Genomic DNA, 16,944 nt, shown 5'->3' on the forward strand with positions numbered 1-16,944 from the left:
TGCCAGTTTGTGGATTTGAGGATAGAGATTTGACAGAATTTAAGGAGTATTTGGTTCCTCTTGTGTGGTCTGTGGTGGGGATGAGGAGAAGAAGGTAGTAGATAATCAGGCTGCACAATGGGGTCACAATCCTATTTGCAGTGTGGAGGATGTTTGGGATGTGATGAGAAATTATGAGCCTTTTTTACAGCATGCTGTTAAGCACATGTCCTTCACGTTAATCGGTCTTTAGGAGCAACACTTTGGGAATGCTGCACCCCAAATTTTATTTGATGTTGAAGATTGTGTTTATACTAATGGTATGGACTAATTTGTCTGATCCCAGGAAAAGTCCTACTGCTTAATATAAAGAATTAACTGAAGCTGCTTCCTCAACGTTAATGACTCTTGCTGATATTGAAATGTTTTTTGGTCTTCTTGTTCCTGTTGATATTTGGAGGCAGGTCCATACTCAAAATCATGTTCCGGAGTTGAGTGGTAGTTAGAAGCCAGGTAACAAGCCCAGAGCCAAAATGTTAGGGTTGCCAGGTTGCTTTATTACATATATGCATTCTCTCATTCCACCAAGAAATGTAGATTGGGATAAATTGTCAGCTTTTTGTCAAAAGAAAGATGAGAGTGTCTGATTTTTTCCACTCTTTTTGAGGATACATTTTTTGATTACAGTGGGCAGGATTTGTCTATTGATGGAGGTGCTAAGTTGTTAGTTAACAGATTTGGCTCTAATTTACTTCCCGAAATTGCGACTTGATTACAGGAGTCTGAAAGTACCTAGTCCACCTCTTCCCCTTGTTATTTTGAACATGGCCTAATTTTATGAATATTGAGACAATGAGGAGAAAGAAGTGACAGAGAAAAAGCATAAGAATTGAAAGACAAATGTGTTGTTGTGGCAGGCTTTTAGAGGGAATGGCAGAGGACGTGGTGGCCCTGCCCCACAGCTTCCATGTACTAGTAAGCAGCCAAATACAATGCCTTTGGAGCCGAATCAGTGTGTGTATTGTAAGGAGGAGGGCCACTGACATAGCGGGTGTCCCATGCTCTTGCGGAAGGTAGTGGTCCCTATAAGACGAGGTTCTCGTGGGCGGGGTTTTGGAGCTGGTGGGGCTGATAGGGCTCAAAATGCTGCAACCCCAAAGCGTTGTTCTGATAATAATGACTTTGATGACCTCGGGATGGACAGTACATGATGATTATGATATGAAAGAAGTGGCAGGATTTTCTTACAGCTAGGACAGCTGGGAACAGAGGGGGGGACCAGTTCCAATACCTGAATGAATGAATGAATGAATGAATTAATGAATGCATGAATGAATGAATGAATGAATGAATAGGTACTTGTAAAGCGCATGGCTACCAAAGGCCTCCCAGCGCTAATGACAAAGCCAGTTACGGACAAGGGACCATCAAAGGAACAGCAGGGTCTTCAGAGATTTACGGAAGGAGTAATGATTGGTTTTGAGCCGAATATGGTTTGGAAGTTGATTCCAGCTCTTCGCTGATATGGTGGAAAACATCTGTCCACCGCTCCAAACTCGATTAACTCTCAAGACTACTGTGAGACTTTTCTTTTCCGAAAGTAATTTTCTTTTAGGGAGGTAGGGGGTGATGATAAATTTTAGGTCTGGAGATAACCTAGAGGATAGCTCCCTTCTCCCTTCCCTTCTCCCTTCTCCCTTCTCCCTTCTCTCTTCTCCCGGGAACTAGCAAGATCGCTGAAAAACTTGTGAATAGGAAACTTTCACAATTTTTGGAGAGCAGTAATCGTCTTAAAAGCTCGCAGACAGGATTCCGCCCCGGGCAGGGCACCGACATTGCCCTCCTTGTGGCGGTGGAGGAGGCCAGAGCACTGCTAGACGAGGGAGGATCAGTGGCAGTGATCCTCCTCGACCTCAGTGCGGCCTTCGACACCGTCAACCACCAGCTCCTTATCCATCGACTCAGGAGTGTCGGTGTTGAAGGGACCGCACTGTCCTGGCTATCGTCCTTTCTGAGTCAACGCTCCTTCCAGATCTGGGAGAACAACACCCGCTCCTCCAAAACACCCCTCCAATGTGGCGTGCCTCAGGGCTCCTCCCTGAGCCCCACATTATTTAATATCTACATGTCCCCATTGGAGGAGGTTGTCACCCCGTTCGGAGTGAGTATCGTCAGTTATGCTGATGATACACAATTAGTGGTGTCCCTTTCTCACCCAAGCCAACAACCTGCGGACCTTTACAACTGTCTGGAGCAGATACAAGGATGGATGAACAGCTCATCTTTGAAACTCAGCGGTTCAAAGACTGACATTCTCCTCCTTGGTCAGAAGGGGCTCTCTCTGTCACAGAACATCTGGCCACCTTGTCTGGGCCCGCCCCCAGACCCAAAACCAGAGGTAAAAAGCCTGGGTGTAGGCTCGAAAAGGATCTATCATTCACAACTCAAGCAAATCCTCACCAACACTCCCGCCAGAGCCTCAGCCAAACCAGCCTTGAAGCTTCTCCATTGGCTCCCGGTAAGAGAACGTGTGAAGTTCAAGGCCCTTTGCCTGGCCCACAGACTGCTTCAAAACAAAGGCCCCCCAATTTTAAGAAAATTCATCATACCATATAAAGCCACAAGATCCCTTCGGTCCGATCAGGAACATCTCATCATCATTCCCAGAGGCAAGAAGGCCCGAACAGGTGGAAGGCACTTCTCGGTCCACACTGCACGCCTTTGGAACGCCTTACCCCGCGACCTGAGAACTGAACCCAACTATCTACGGTTCAGAAAGCTATTGAAAACCCACCTCTTTACTTAAATCCTGCCCCCCTCCCTGCCCCCGCTGACCCGCAGTTGTACTGATCTTAGTGCTGGGATACTTACGGGTGACTACGCGCTTTATAACATTTTTTAATAATAATAATAATATGGCCTTAAACTGAATTCTCTCGGCCACTGGCAGCCAGTGCAAAGAAACAATCAAGGGCATGGCCGATACCCAATATAGAGCCTTGAGTAAAGAACGTGCAGCGCAGTTTTGCACCATTTGAAGCTTTTTAATGGTGGCACATGAGGCTCCTAGATAAAGCATATTAGCCTAGTCAAGCCGTGAGAATATCAGGGCCCGAACCAGCAGTTTCCCTGCACTAAAAGGCAGCAAGGGAAGAATTTTCCTAATTATTTTGAGAATTACAAAGCAGGTGACTGCCACTCTACGTGCTTGCTCTTTAAAGTCCAGTTTGTGATCAAACCACAGTCCGAGACTTTTTATGTGTTCTTTAGGTGTGGGCATAACACCTAAGCATTAAGGCCAGAAAACAGAAGGATTAATGTTTATGGATTTCCCCAAAAACAGCGGTTCCCTTTTGGCACCATTTAACTTTAGGAAAGAGTTATCCATCCAGGTGGACACACTCTCCAGACAATTGGCCAAGCAATACTGTTTGTCATCCAGCTGATTGAGAGACACAATCAGCTGTGTATCATCTGCTTATGGGACGATCTTAACCCCAAAGGGCTTAACCGCTTCTGCGTGGGGCTCAGGGAAGATCCCTGGGGAACCCCACAATGCACAGGCATTCTCTCCAAGATGAAGTTGTCATTGAAGACTTGAAAGGACCTATATTTAAGGAATAACTTCAATGATTTAAGTAAAACTCCTGAAACCCAAATCTCTTTAGGTCTTTCGGTCAGAAGGTGATGTTTGACCGTGTTGAAGGCCACGCTGAGATTGAGTAGCACGATGGCTGCGGACCAACCAACATCTAACATTTTTCTTGATTCTTCATTCACAACTAGCAAGGATGTTTCAGTGCTAGAATAGGATAGAATTAACATATTTTTTCAAACTTTAGCAAACCCTGGTAACAGCGAGATTGGCTGATAGTTAGCAAAAATATCCGGGTCCATGCAAGGTTTCTTCAAAAGGGCTCTAACCATGGACTTTTTCCAAGGGGATGGAACAATCCAAGTGAAGAGTGAAAGGTTAATGAGGTCCTGAATTACTGGACTGATGGAGTCAAAAACCTGGTTAATGAAAGGGGGGCAACCACATCACTGGGGGGGCTGGATTTCAACAGGTGAAAATACATTTTTAAAGATTTGAAGCCACCTGTAGTCACCTGTAGACCAGCGTGGTCCTTATGTAATAGCAGAACTGCAAGGTTTACATTTTTGGTAGACACATGTGCGACAAAAAGTTCAGTTTATCGAAATACGGTCCCAGGCTTTCTGTAGGTTTTTCTGGTGTATCAGTTGTGAGCCCCATTCAAGACCCCTTGCGTTGACTATTGGTAGTTCCTTGCAGATTCACCATTTTTGTTGACATTAATTTGTGGTGCGAATTTAATTAGTTTGGACTTGTTGAAGAAATGACATGCTACGATTTATTGTTACCCCACAGGTGTCTATATGACAATGTGCCCAGATGTAGTAGGCATTAAACAGTGTGGGCCCGATTCACAGAACTAACTTAAGACAAAATCCTAAACTTACTACTTTTGGTATTCACAGAAGTTAGGATTTTGTCTTAGGTTTGTCTTAAGACAGACTTAAGACAGAATCCTAACTTAAGTCTGTCTTAAGTCTGTCTTAAGACAAATTCCTAACTTCTGTGAATACCAAAAGTAGTAAGTTTAGGACTTTGTCTTAAGTTAGTTCTGTGAATCGGGCCCTGTTTGTCTAAGATCTGCCTCTCCCTGTTGAATTTGCTGATGTGCCATCCACTTTGTGGGCAACCATTGGCACAGATGTGGGACTGCTGCATGCTATTTTGCTTTGTATTCCTTAGTATAAAATACCACAGGGAGGAGAGTGAGCCTTATTTGAAAATTATTCAGGACTTGATCAAGAAGGGAGTGGTTGAGGAGATGTCTGCTAATATTTGTAATAGTCTCTTTTGACGATGAGTTCCTCCATTGCTAAATTCTTTTCTGTCATTGATTTGAAGAATGCATTCTTTAGTATTCCTAAACATCCAGATAGCAGGTACTTGTTTGGGTTTACGCTAGCTGGCAGAAGCTTTAGGTTCTGATGCGCTCCTCAGGGCTTTACTGAGAGTCAAAGTATTTACAGTCAGGTTTTAAAAAGTAAATTGGATTTCCTTTCGCTTCCTACAGGTAATATATTGGTGCAGTATGTTGATGATCTCCTTATTGCTTCTGATACCGAGCAGGGTTGAAAAGATAGCACTGTTACGTTGTTGCTGCATTTAGCTGGACAGGAGGTCACCTATTTAGGTCACCTACTATCAAAGGAGGGTAAGAGATTGAACCCAGGAGCCCGCTAGTACCATTGTTAAAATGCCTGTCCCACAAACTCAGAAAGATGTGCGTACTTTTATAGGTATCACTTCCTACTGTCGGCAGTGGATACCTAATTATTCTTTACTAATCAAACCCTTGCTTGGAATAACAATGAAAGAAGTGCATGAGCCTTAGCCTTGGACGCCTGAATGTCAGCAGTCTTTTGATTGATTGAAAACAGCTCTTTTTTTGGCTCCAGTACTCGGCACCCCAGACTATAACAAACTGTGTTGTATGTCCATGAGATGGCAGGTTGCGCTCTTTCCTTTCCAACAAAAAATATTGGAGATAAGCAATGGCCTAGTGCTTATTTCTCCGCTGTTCTTGATCCAGTCACAAGAGCCCTTCCGAATTGCCTAAGAGCGGTTGTAGCCGTGGCCACCTCAATCAGACAATCAGCTGGACTTGTACCGAATACTGACCTCACAGTCATGGTAACCCATGCTGTGGATATACTTCTATATGGACAAAGACAAGGCACCTCACCAGTGCACGTCTATCTGGCTATGAAAATACATTGTTTGCTAAACATATCACAATCAAAAGATGTGCCACTTTGAATCCAGCCACGTTACTGCCCATCCCCTCTGAGAGTGATAAAGTTGACAAAATTCACTGTATCCTCTTGACGGAAGAAGATATGAAAGGATGGGTAGACTTGACTGATGTTTCCTTTTCTGGCCCACAAGGGGAACTATATGTCGATGGTTCTTGTTTCATATTACCAGATGGCACTATAATTGCTCCTTATGGTATTCCCACACTGCGCGCAGTAGTCGAGACGTCACGAGTCCCTTATCATTTGGCTCAAGTTGCTGAGCTTTTTGCCCTTATACGAGCTTGTGAATTGAGTAAGGACTGGTTGTCAATATTTATACTGGAACCCAGTATGCCTTTGGGGTTGCATACAATTTGGGTGATTCTGGGCTGAGAGAGGGTTTCTTACTTCGCATGGCACTGAAAATCCTACATGGGCACCTTATATTGAGGCATGTGTCTGCATTGTAAATGTAAATGTAAATGTATTGGCATTTATATAGCGCACTACTTACCCGTAGGGTCCCAAGGCGCTTCGACCGCTGCGAAACCCTTCCTGGCTTCCCTGAGAGATGGTCCCTTAATGGGTATCTCCAGGGTGAGACCAGGCATCCCCGGCGGTCTGGTGGGGCCATTAGTGAAGATGAGGCAAGCTAATGCCCAGAGTTGCCGAGTGTGATCGCTGATCAGAGTGGGCACCGAGGCGAGAGAATTATCGAGTCCGCTGACCCTGGTCCAGAAACCTGCCGCGCCGGGAATCGAACCCTGGTCCCGGGCCGTCCTCTGCTCTCGGGTCTGCCGTCTCTAACCAGTGAGCCACACTACTTCACTCGCCTCGCATTGACACTCCCTAGGAAATTGGCCATAGTAAAGTGTAGCGCCCACCGGAAAGTAAAATTGGGAAAGAGTCAAGGGTGGCAGGGTGTCACTTTGACACCCATGTTGCACCCCTGAATAGTGCTGGTGTGCACATGTGGCACACATACATGCCCTAAGGGCATGTATGCCTGTCACATGGCACAGGTGTAAATGCACAGATTTGCATTTACACAGGTATTCATTATTTGGTGGAGTGGTGTGGCTCACTGGTTAGAGGCAGCAGACCCGTAAGCAGAGAACGGCCCGGGGCCAGGGTTCAATGCCCGACGCGGCAGGGTCATGGACCAGGGTCAAACGGACTTGATAATTCTCACCTCGGTAATTTTGCACCACCCAACTTCCCTTTTGAGGTCCTTCAGCTGGATTATATAGAGTTAGAAAAATACAATATTTTGAAGCATGTTTTGGTGGTTGTTTGTGCATTAAGTAAATGAGTTGTGGCTTATCCCACCAAAGACAATACAGACAATACAGCTATTATGACTGCAAAGGTACTCCTGAAGGAGTTCTTTCCTCGTTTCAGCTTGCAACGTTGGATCTGGAGTGATAACGGGAGTCATTTTAATGCAAAAGTGATTCAATTGATTTGTGACTGTCTATGCATTAAGAACAAGTTTGATGCTGCCAATCATCCACGGCCAGCATGTTTGGTCGAGAAGTACAATGGTACTCTCAAACTCAAATTGGCAAAAATTCAGGACACCACAGGGTTAAAGTGGCCACATGCTTTACCATCAGCTCTTTTGTCATGGAGAATGACAGCACATTCTAGGACAGGATTGTCATTATATGAGGTCGTGTTTGGACGCCCGGCAAATATCAGAGGCCTCCCACGGACTTGGGGTTTCTCTGATATGGAGTATCAATTGTTAATTGACTATCTTGCCCAGTTAACTGAAAGTTTGCGTTCTATTCACCAACAGGTCCAGGAAACCCTGCCAGCTACACCAGAGGGGCCTGGACATGACATTCAGGCTGAGGATTATATCCTTGCGAAAGATTTTCAGTGGAAGAAGAATTTGGAGCCGCGTTGGAAAGGACCATGGCTAAGAAGGTCAGCGCCGTCTCCTCCTCCTGCTACAACACCCTCTGCATGCTCCGCAGGATTTACAAGTGGATCCCGACTGAAACAAGAAGAACAGTGACACAGGCCCTCATCAGCAGCAGACTTGACTACGGCAACACACTCTATGCAGGAATCCCAGCCAAACACCTACAACAACTACAACGCATCCAAAACACCTCTGCTCGACTGATCGTCAATGTCCCTCGCCGCAGCCACATCACCCCCACCTGAGAGACAAGAGGATCACCTTCAAGCTCCTCACCCACGCACACAAAGCACTCCACAACGCCGGACCAGCCTACCTTAACAGCAGACTCAGCTTCCACACCCCAACCGCCAGCTCCGCTCCGCCAGCCTCGCCCTCGCCGCAGATCCTACTCCTACTTCGCCGCCAAGACCTGGAACACCCTCCCTACCCACATACGGCAGACCCAAGACCTACTCGCCTTCAGAAGACTCCTCAAGACCTGGCTCTTCGAGCAGCAGCAGCACCCCCTCCGCTCAGCGCCTTGAGACCCTCGCGGGTTAGTAGCGCGTTCTACAAGTACTCTGATTGATTGATTGATTGGCCAGAGCAGGTTCTCCTATCTAAATGCACAGCAGTCAAGGTCGCTGGCCATAAGAATTGGATTAATGAGAAGCATTGTCGCAGAATACCTCTACCTTTGCCCTATGATCGGTGGGTGAAGGATGGAATAGTGCATTGACTCTAGACAGTCACAAGGGGGTTGAGGTGTGTGCTGCCTTTCCTGGGTGACTCAAAGCCAGGCTGAGTAGACCTTTCTGCATATAGTATGGTAGGATGAGTTTTCTCTAGCACCTGAATAGGCTCTGTCTGCTCTGCGCAATGCTGTCTATACCTCCTGTAGTGAAGCTAGACCAAGGAGGACAGAACTGGTTTTACTGAGGTTAGAGACTCTTACAACAAAGACTACAAAGAGAAAAGGGTGTATAAATATTAGATCTCATACCCCAGAACATTAGATTTGTTCTGGAAACAAGAAGACACTCTGCCAATAAAGAAGAGCTGAAGAGCTGTGAGGAGGAGACTGCCCTTTTACTGTGTGTTGCTTTGCTGGGTTGATACTTCTGTAAAGTTGCATATGAAGAGTCTCCAAGGGCTTGTGTGTGCTTGCCTCCTGTTCTGAAGTCTCAGGGACACTAAGAATTCATCACCAGCTTCCTTGATTTCCACTGCTGGGAGTTGTGACCTGCCAGGAGGTGCCTAATCAGCTATGTGTCTCTGGAGGTTGTTCCTGTGCTGCGAGCTGAAAAGCATCTTGAGTAAACCAAGAAAACTGATGCATCAGACTTCCAGCACCTGTTTCTCCAATGTCAGACCACCCTGTGGGAAGCATTTCCACACACTACCGCAGTGCAACCTAAGAATTAACACAGCGCCAGTCGCAGCTGAAAAATCCACTGCATGCTGAGGGATGTATGTTGTTAGCATGCATACTTTTACCACGCATACCATTAGCACACAATTTTTACAACGCAGGATACCTTACAACGCATACCTTTACAACGCATTACACTACAACGCAGCTACTATTACAATGCATACCATTACAACGTAAGTATAGGTAAGTATATACTTTTTTAAAATAATGTAATTAATAATTTTTTAATTAATTTCATTATTTAAATAAAATTTTATTAAAGAATTTGTTAATATATATCTAAAAATACCCCTGTGCCCAAAAACCCTAACCTAGCCCTGAACCCTAAAAATACCCCTGTACCCCAAAACCCAAACCCAACCCTGAAACCTAAAAAAAACCCTGTACTCCAAAACTCAAACCCAGCCCTGAACCCTAAAAATACCCCTGTACCCCAAAACCCAAACCCACCCCTGAAACTTAAAAATACCCCTGTACCCCAAAACCCAAACCCAACCCTGAAACCTAAAAATACCCCTGTACCCCAAAACCCTAGCCCAGCCCTGAAACCTAAAAATACCCCTGTACCCCAAACCCCAAACCCAACCCTGAAACCTAAAAATACCCCTGTACCCCAAAACTCAAACCCAGCCCTGAACCCTAAAAGTACCCCTGTACCCCAAAACCCAAACCCAACCCTGAAACCTAAAAATACCCAGGTACTCCAAAACCCAAACCCAACCCTGAAACCTAAAAATACCCCTGTACCCCAAAACCCAAACCCAGCCCTGAAACCTAAAAATACCCCTGTACCCCAAAACCCAAACCCAACCCTGAAACCTAAAAATACCCCTGTACCCCAAAACCCAAACCCTGAAACCTAAAAATACCCCTGTACCCCAAAACCCAAACCCAGCCCTGAAACCTAAAAAATACCCCTGTACCCCAAAACCCAAACCCAATACCCCTAATAAATGTTTTTAAAAAAAAGACAAACTTACCTATACTTAAGTTGTATTGGTATGCGTTGCAATAGTATCTGCGTTGTAGTGTAATGCGTTGTAAAGGTATTCGTTGTAAAGGGTCCTGCGTTGTAATAGTTTCGTTGTAACAGTATTTCGGGCTAAAAGATGCGTGGTAACAGTTACATACCCATGCCGAGTCCAGTACACTGACCTTCGAAGTCTGGGATCACCACATCAACTCTGACGCAGGCCATGGTGTGAGGTTAAAAGATTTGTGGCATCGTGGGACCACGCCTGAAGAAATCAATGCAGAGCCTGTTTGACGCCACCGCATTGACCCCCAGCGCATCCCGGATTTCCACACATCGCAACTGTGTGACAAATTGTCTGACACATCACCTGCTGACCAGAACCATTTTGGAATAGATGCGTCACTTCCCCCTACAGTTCGGACTCAACACATCACTTTTCCTGCCCTGAACTATTGCATCGCTTTCCAGGGCACTCAGGAACTGAGGCAACACTGTTTTCTTCAACCCTTCCCATCTCTGCGGCTGTTTGGCTTTGTGAATTTTGATGCACCTAAAGGTACATTGTGTAAAATCAGGCAGCAATGGATTCTCTGGACAGAGTCGCTTGAAACATTTTAAAAGTCATATTTTGAGTTGTGTATGTAGGATATTTGTTGTTTGGTCTTGTTTGGTTGAGATAATGCACCTTTATTTTTGGGAAATTGCATTTTGTCCATTTGTAGTGTTTTCACTGTGTTACTGTGTGTCCAGGTGCAAATACGTTACAAATTGCCTTTGGGAGTGAGCAGGGGTTATCTAAAGTGTGTAACTCCCTTATCCCTACTTGGACAAGGTGCATTCCTCTGCAAGCTAGAGGCCCTAATTTTTCACTTGCACTATCTTTTAAACACTTAATAACAAAAGCCCTGCATTAATTAATTCTCGAATCCAAAAGTGCACCCCAAAAATGTACATTGTGTTTCGCCCTTATGAACTCTTTGTTGGTACCTAAATTATAGAAAAAGAGAATGGGAGGCACCAGGTTCCCAGTCACTCCATCCAAAATCTGGAACTCTTTCCCCCAAGAGATGAGATAGGCCTCTTGTTAGATACAATTCAGGAAACTTCTAAAGTATTCAGACAAGCATTCAATGAGTACCTTGCCAACAGCAATTAAAATTCATCATCTCCTCCTCAGCACCATGAAAACTGCTCTATGTATGCAGGTCTATAACATAACATAAAATAACAGGGGGAAGCCTCACGATGCAGAGAAGGTAAACCTAAGAAGAATTGTCAAAGGTTTGTTCAGTTCAAACAAATCCTGCCAGAATTATCTAACATCCAAGTCGACATTACTCATCAGTTGGGACAACCCTCCAGATCTCAAAATAGCCCCCTAGACACCCTGATGTGAGTCCACAATTTAAACAGAAAGAGTACATTATTGAGGTGGTCTGGACAAACTGCGCTATTACCTTTGAAGAGACAAAGCTTGAGAAAGATTTGCGCACCTTCACTCTGCTTATCTGTCAACTCCTAGACAAGCAATTGCCTATTTAACATACCAAGGACAAAATAAAGATGGGACACCTGTTCCGCCTTGTCTCCATCTGAAAAAATTAAACACATCAGGTGCTAACTTCTTTTGAGGCACATCGAATTCACACCATCCTTGCCATTTCGGAGGACAACTGATCACCTGCAACCATAAGAACTCTAGGAGAACTCTTAGCTCAAAAACAAGGGTGTTGGCCTAAGGTAGGGTTATACATGTGAGCCTATGTTCCTTCCTTTCAGACAGTTGGTTGATAAGCAAGGATAAATCCTTATTATCCTGATATATTTCTGTCAGCAATTGTTGTTTCATTTGTGTTCATTCACCTCTCAATTGATCCATTTCACACTTGATTTGATTATAAGTTTTTATTGAGAAGAGAGCCTACACGTGTTTCGCCCTATGTGGCCGGTAGGGCCAGGGCTTTCTCAAGGCTGTAACAAAGTAAAGATGCACTATGTACTGTATACAACAGTAAAGAATGACCCCAAAGAATGACAAAAGTAGAGTGTGCAAGTGAAAAGAGAAAAAACAAATATAAAAAATGGTAAAATCAAATTTTATTGAGGTACTTAAAAATTCTAGAGAAGAATGAAAGAAAGATCCTTCTACAATATAACACGGCATTTGTGAAACTTGTAACAGTGAGCCATTTACCCAAAGGCGAAGTATTATCACAAATGGATTACTTAAAAAAATAATTGGTTAAGGTACTGACACTCAGATATTTCTTTGAAACATTGAAAAGTTTAGAATACAGAGGGACTATTTATGTTTTTAGTAAAAGTGTATCATACAATTAAATTAGGTGCATCAGATAGTTAGATGAAATCATGCAAGAGCAAAGCATGCCATATGAGACGGTTTGTGAGCCCAAGATATTAATTTGCAATACCTAAACAGGTTCAATAGTCTTACGCTCAAGTCACGATGATAAGCATTTCAATACATTTCAATGTGAGCGTCCAATTTAAAAAAAAAAGCAAATATTTGTTTTCGTAAAAATTCAAACAGCTTCTTTTTTACACACTTATATGCATGTCCATTATTGTGCAGGCCTAATAACAGACTACGTTATTATTACTTGGCTGATGTAATGTCACCATAGGGTGAGCCCAAAATGTATGTTTGCAGGGCCGGCCCTGTATGTTTGTAATTGTACTTGCAGCATAGGCTCCTTCAAAACATTCATGTGTCAAAGTAATGTAGTATGGCTCATTATTAAGAAACGAGGGGGCATATTATCAAGGGGGTTTATCTCCGCTTTTTTGGCTTTAAAAGCCAAGAAAGCGGAGATAAAATTATCTCCCTATTACCTAGCTGTCGCTAACACCAGTTAGCGACAGCTAGTAGGAGATAGCGACCATCTTGGGCCCCACTTTGCATGTCAGTGATATTTATCACTAATGACATGCAAAGTGGGCGTGCCAAGATGTTAGCGACTGAAAACGCTATTTCCTATTACCAACTTTTGGAGATATTCGTGCTAAGCGCGAATATCTCCAAAAGCTAACACCTGCCCTGAGCAGTTCTTAGCCATGTTATCCAATGGGTGGTGGATAATATGGCTAGGAGCATTAGCTCGGTAATGCATGAATATCGCTGACTTTTCAGCGATATTCATGCATTGCGGCGATTTTTATCGCATTTGCGATAAACCTTGGTAATACCAAGGTTTATTTGCGTAAAAATCGCCGCAGCTCAGCGGTAAATATTTGTCTCTAACCAAGCAATAGCGATAATTATCGCTATTGCTTGGTAATATGCCCCATGATTTGCGTAATATGGTGGCTTTGGTTCAACTATATTAGTTAATTTCCTAAAAAAACTGGGGCGGACTGAAAAAACAAGAATGTACTGGTTAATGTTGGTAAATGTTTAAACACAGCCATTAACGCTGTATTTTTATATTATTAAGCAGTACTGAAAACTGCCATCGGTTTCGCTGTCGGGCCCCAATTAATTACCATGAATTGCAAATTAAGCGGCATAAAGTACTTTGTATTAGAACAGTACACACTCATCGGAGTAAAACATTTTTTTAATACCGCAAGCAAACTTTCCCAATAAAGTAAGTCTAAAAACGGGCATAGCATAAATGAACATTCAGATTTGACTTACTTTCGAAAAAGTCCTGAGTGGTCCTCGGATAAATCTGTATTAACAGGGGTCCCGCGTTGTGGTTATAGCGGGAACCGCCACCATTTTTAAATAGTCCATTAAGCAGTCTGGAAAGTGAACACTTGACACTACCAGGAAAGGAAAAGAGGTGGCAAGAATAATAAAAATGTGTTTAATATTATATACTCAATTGAATTTAAATCTTTTGGAATGTTGTTACACCTATGTAAAGTAAAACCCCTACTTGTGAAGCAACTTTTTTCTGAGACATATTTACTGATTGAGATATGGCGAGCGTCAGCTTAGAGATACCGAAAATCAACAAAAGACTAAGGGCCAGATGTAGGTAAATCCATTTTACCAATTCTAAAATACCAAATTTTATCGAATCGGTATTTTAGAATCGGAAAATGGTATGTAGGAAAAAATTCAGTAAAAAATACCGATTCTGTAAAATTCGGTATCGGCCAATCGGAACTTACCGAATCGGTATTTTCCGAATTGGTATTTACCAAATCGGTATTTACAGAATCAGTATTTACCGAATCGGTATTCCCAATTCATTCCTACAGGCCTTTTGGCCCATAGGAATGAATAGGGAATACCGATTCGGTAAATACCGAATCGGTAAATACTGATTCGGTAAATACCGAATCGGAAAGCAAACAAAAGTCAAGTAGGCAGCCAATCAGGTGCAACCACCCTCCCCCTCCCTACCAGAAAGTGGCTACACAGCCAGCTGCAACTAATTAGAAGATTCTGGAAAGGCAGTTGGAGCAGAGCAGAGTGCAGGAGCAGCAGAAAGGGTTTTGTGCACTTTTAAAAGTGAAAAATGTCAAGCAGCCAAGAGAAAGAGCCACATGAGAGGAGAAGGAAACTGAAAATCAGCAGCATGGAGCTGCAGGACCTTGTGGAGGAGGTGGTGAAGGTGCACCACAAATTGTTTGGCAGGCAGTCCCTCACTGTGGCTGAATCAGCCAAAAGAAAAATCAGGCTGGACATCATGGAGAAAGTAAATGCTGGTGGGGTAAACACCAGGGACACAGAGGACCTTAAAAAATGTTTTTATGACCTCAGGAGTCAAACTAAAAAGAAAATGGCAGAACAGCACAAGCAGGCATCAAAGACAGGCGGTGGCAAGAACCCAGCATCCCCCCTGACTGACCTGGAGGAGATGGTGGCCCCAACCATAGAACCAGACAGCGTCTGCGGACTGGGAGATGTAGACAGCTCGGCCAGAGTTGCAAGCAAAAAAAGGTAAGACAAATGCACTGCATTGCCCCCAATACCAACACCCTTACCGTAACTTAGTGGGCAAGTGAACCCAAGTCCAGTACTGCTAGCAATATACTGGGCCAATGCATGATGTGACATGTAGACAGGAAATGCAAGGACATGTCATACAGCACACCAACCAACTAGTACATGTAATGACTGCATACAGAACATGGCCAATGTGATAATTATTTAATTGTAGTGACTGTGAGACAGTAGTGCTTAGCTAATGTATGCTCATATGTCCACAGGTGAAACGTCTAGCAGGTGTTCGCAGGAGGCTGAAGGGACACCATCTGAGAGGGAGGAGAGCCAGGATGCAGGACAAAGTACCCCCAACGTACCACAGGACAAAGCTGCATCAAGTAGCCATCCACCTGCCCAAGGCACAGAAATGGCCCAAGAGTTGCTGGTGTCCCCTAGCAGATCTCAGTCCCCTCTCCTGCTATCATCACCTGAAATGCCAGCATCACAGCATGATGTGATACCCCCATCACAACCAGGCAGGAGGCATGTTGTGGCTCCACTCACCGATTTGGAGTTCGTAGCAGCTGAAATGGAGGGTGAGGGACAACAGAACTTGCCTGTAGCAGTGAGCTCTGGCACAACACACTCCAGTGCAGGGATGGGCCATAGTACTGCAAGACACCGCAGAGTGCAAGAAAGGCCAGCAGATGCACCAGTTGAGGGCCCAAGAGCGTTCCTTGGTCTGGAGGGAAGCATGGTGCGGATACAAAGGATGCAGGGAAGAGACATCCAGGCATGCCAACGATAGCTGAGGTCCCTGAATGGTAACTTTGGAGAGATAGGAAAGTGCATCAGTGAGCTGGTACAGGTCAACAAGGAGATGGCAGCAGGGATGCGGGGAATCAACACCTTGGTGCAGCTACTGTGCACCAAACTAGACAATGATTTTGCTGCAAGGCACAAGGATAGGCATTGTGCACATGTTCAAAGTACAGCCATCAACCGCCTGGCCACTGCCACATCCCTGTTATGCAGGAGAAGCAACAACATGCAGGAGGCCATGACACAAAACACAAATGAGGTCATTAGGGGCATGGGCAGGATGACCAGTGCTCTTGAGGCGCTTTTGAATGTACAACCTGCTCACACAGCTGCTCTGGATGTGCCTATAAGTGAGGAGAGCACGCGTAGGAGCAGAATTGGAAGCACCCTTGTACCTGAAACTGGGAGGAGCAGGCGCCATGCTGAGGCCACAGGCCAGCAAGACAGTGGGCAGGCTGACCAACCTACTAGTGTTACTGGGAAGCGAGCAAGGAAATAACTTGTACAGTGCATGGTGCAGTTAACCAGAAATGAGAGCATTGCAGTTAAATGCTTTTTGTTGCACTTTTGTGCTTTAAAAAACAAACTTCATTACGAAATTAAACTAGTATTGTAGCATACTACGCCTGTCTTTGTGTCCTTACTTACCTAAAAATAGTTGCGTGTGACCTCTTCCCATCTGTGTCTGCCATCAGTTGATGTTGCTCCTCTCTATGTGTGTGGTTCAGGCACTGCTTCCTCATCGTCATGGTCCTCATAATCTGAGATTTCCACATCTGTGCCCTTCTTGACTGCCAGGTTGTGCAGCATTTCACAGGCTGCAATAATTTTGCAGCAGGTGATTGGTGTGTACTGGAGGGCCCCTCCACTTTTATCGACGCAGCGAAACCTGCTCTTCCACATGCCAAAGGTGCGCTCCACAATGTTTCTAGTTGTTTTGTGGGCCCTGTTATATCTCCTCTGACTTGCTGTTGTTGGTTTGAGGTAGGGTGTGAGGATGAAGGACCGGAGGGCATATGCACTGTCCCCTATTATTAAGATGAAATTACCATTAATCACATGCTCACACACATCCACCTCAAATACGATTC

This window comes from Lissotriton vulgaris, chromosome 4_1, assembly GCF_964263255.1.
Source record: "Lissotriton vulgaris chromosome 4_1, aLisVul1.2, whole genome shotgun sequence".
Classification (NCBI taxonomy): domain Eukaryota; kingdom Metazoa; phylum Chordata; class Amphibia; order Caudata; family Salamandridae; genus Lissotriton; species Lissotriton vulgaris.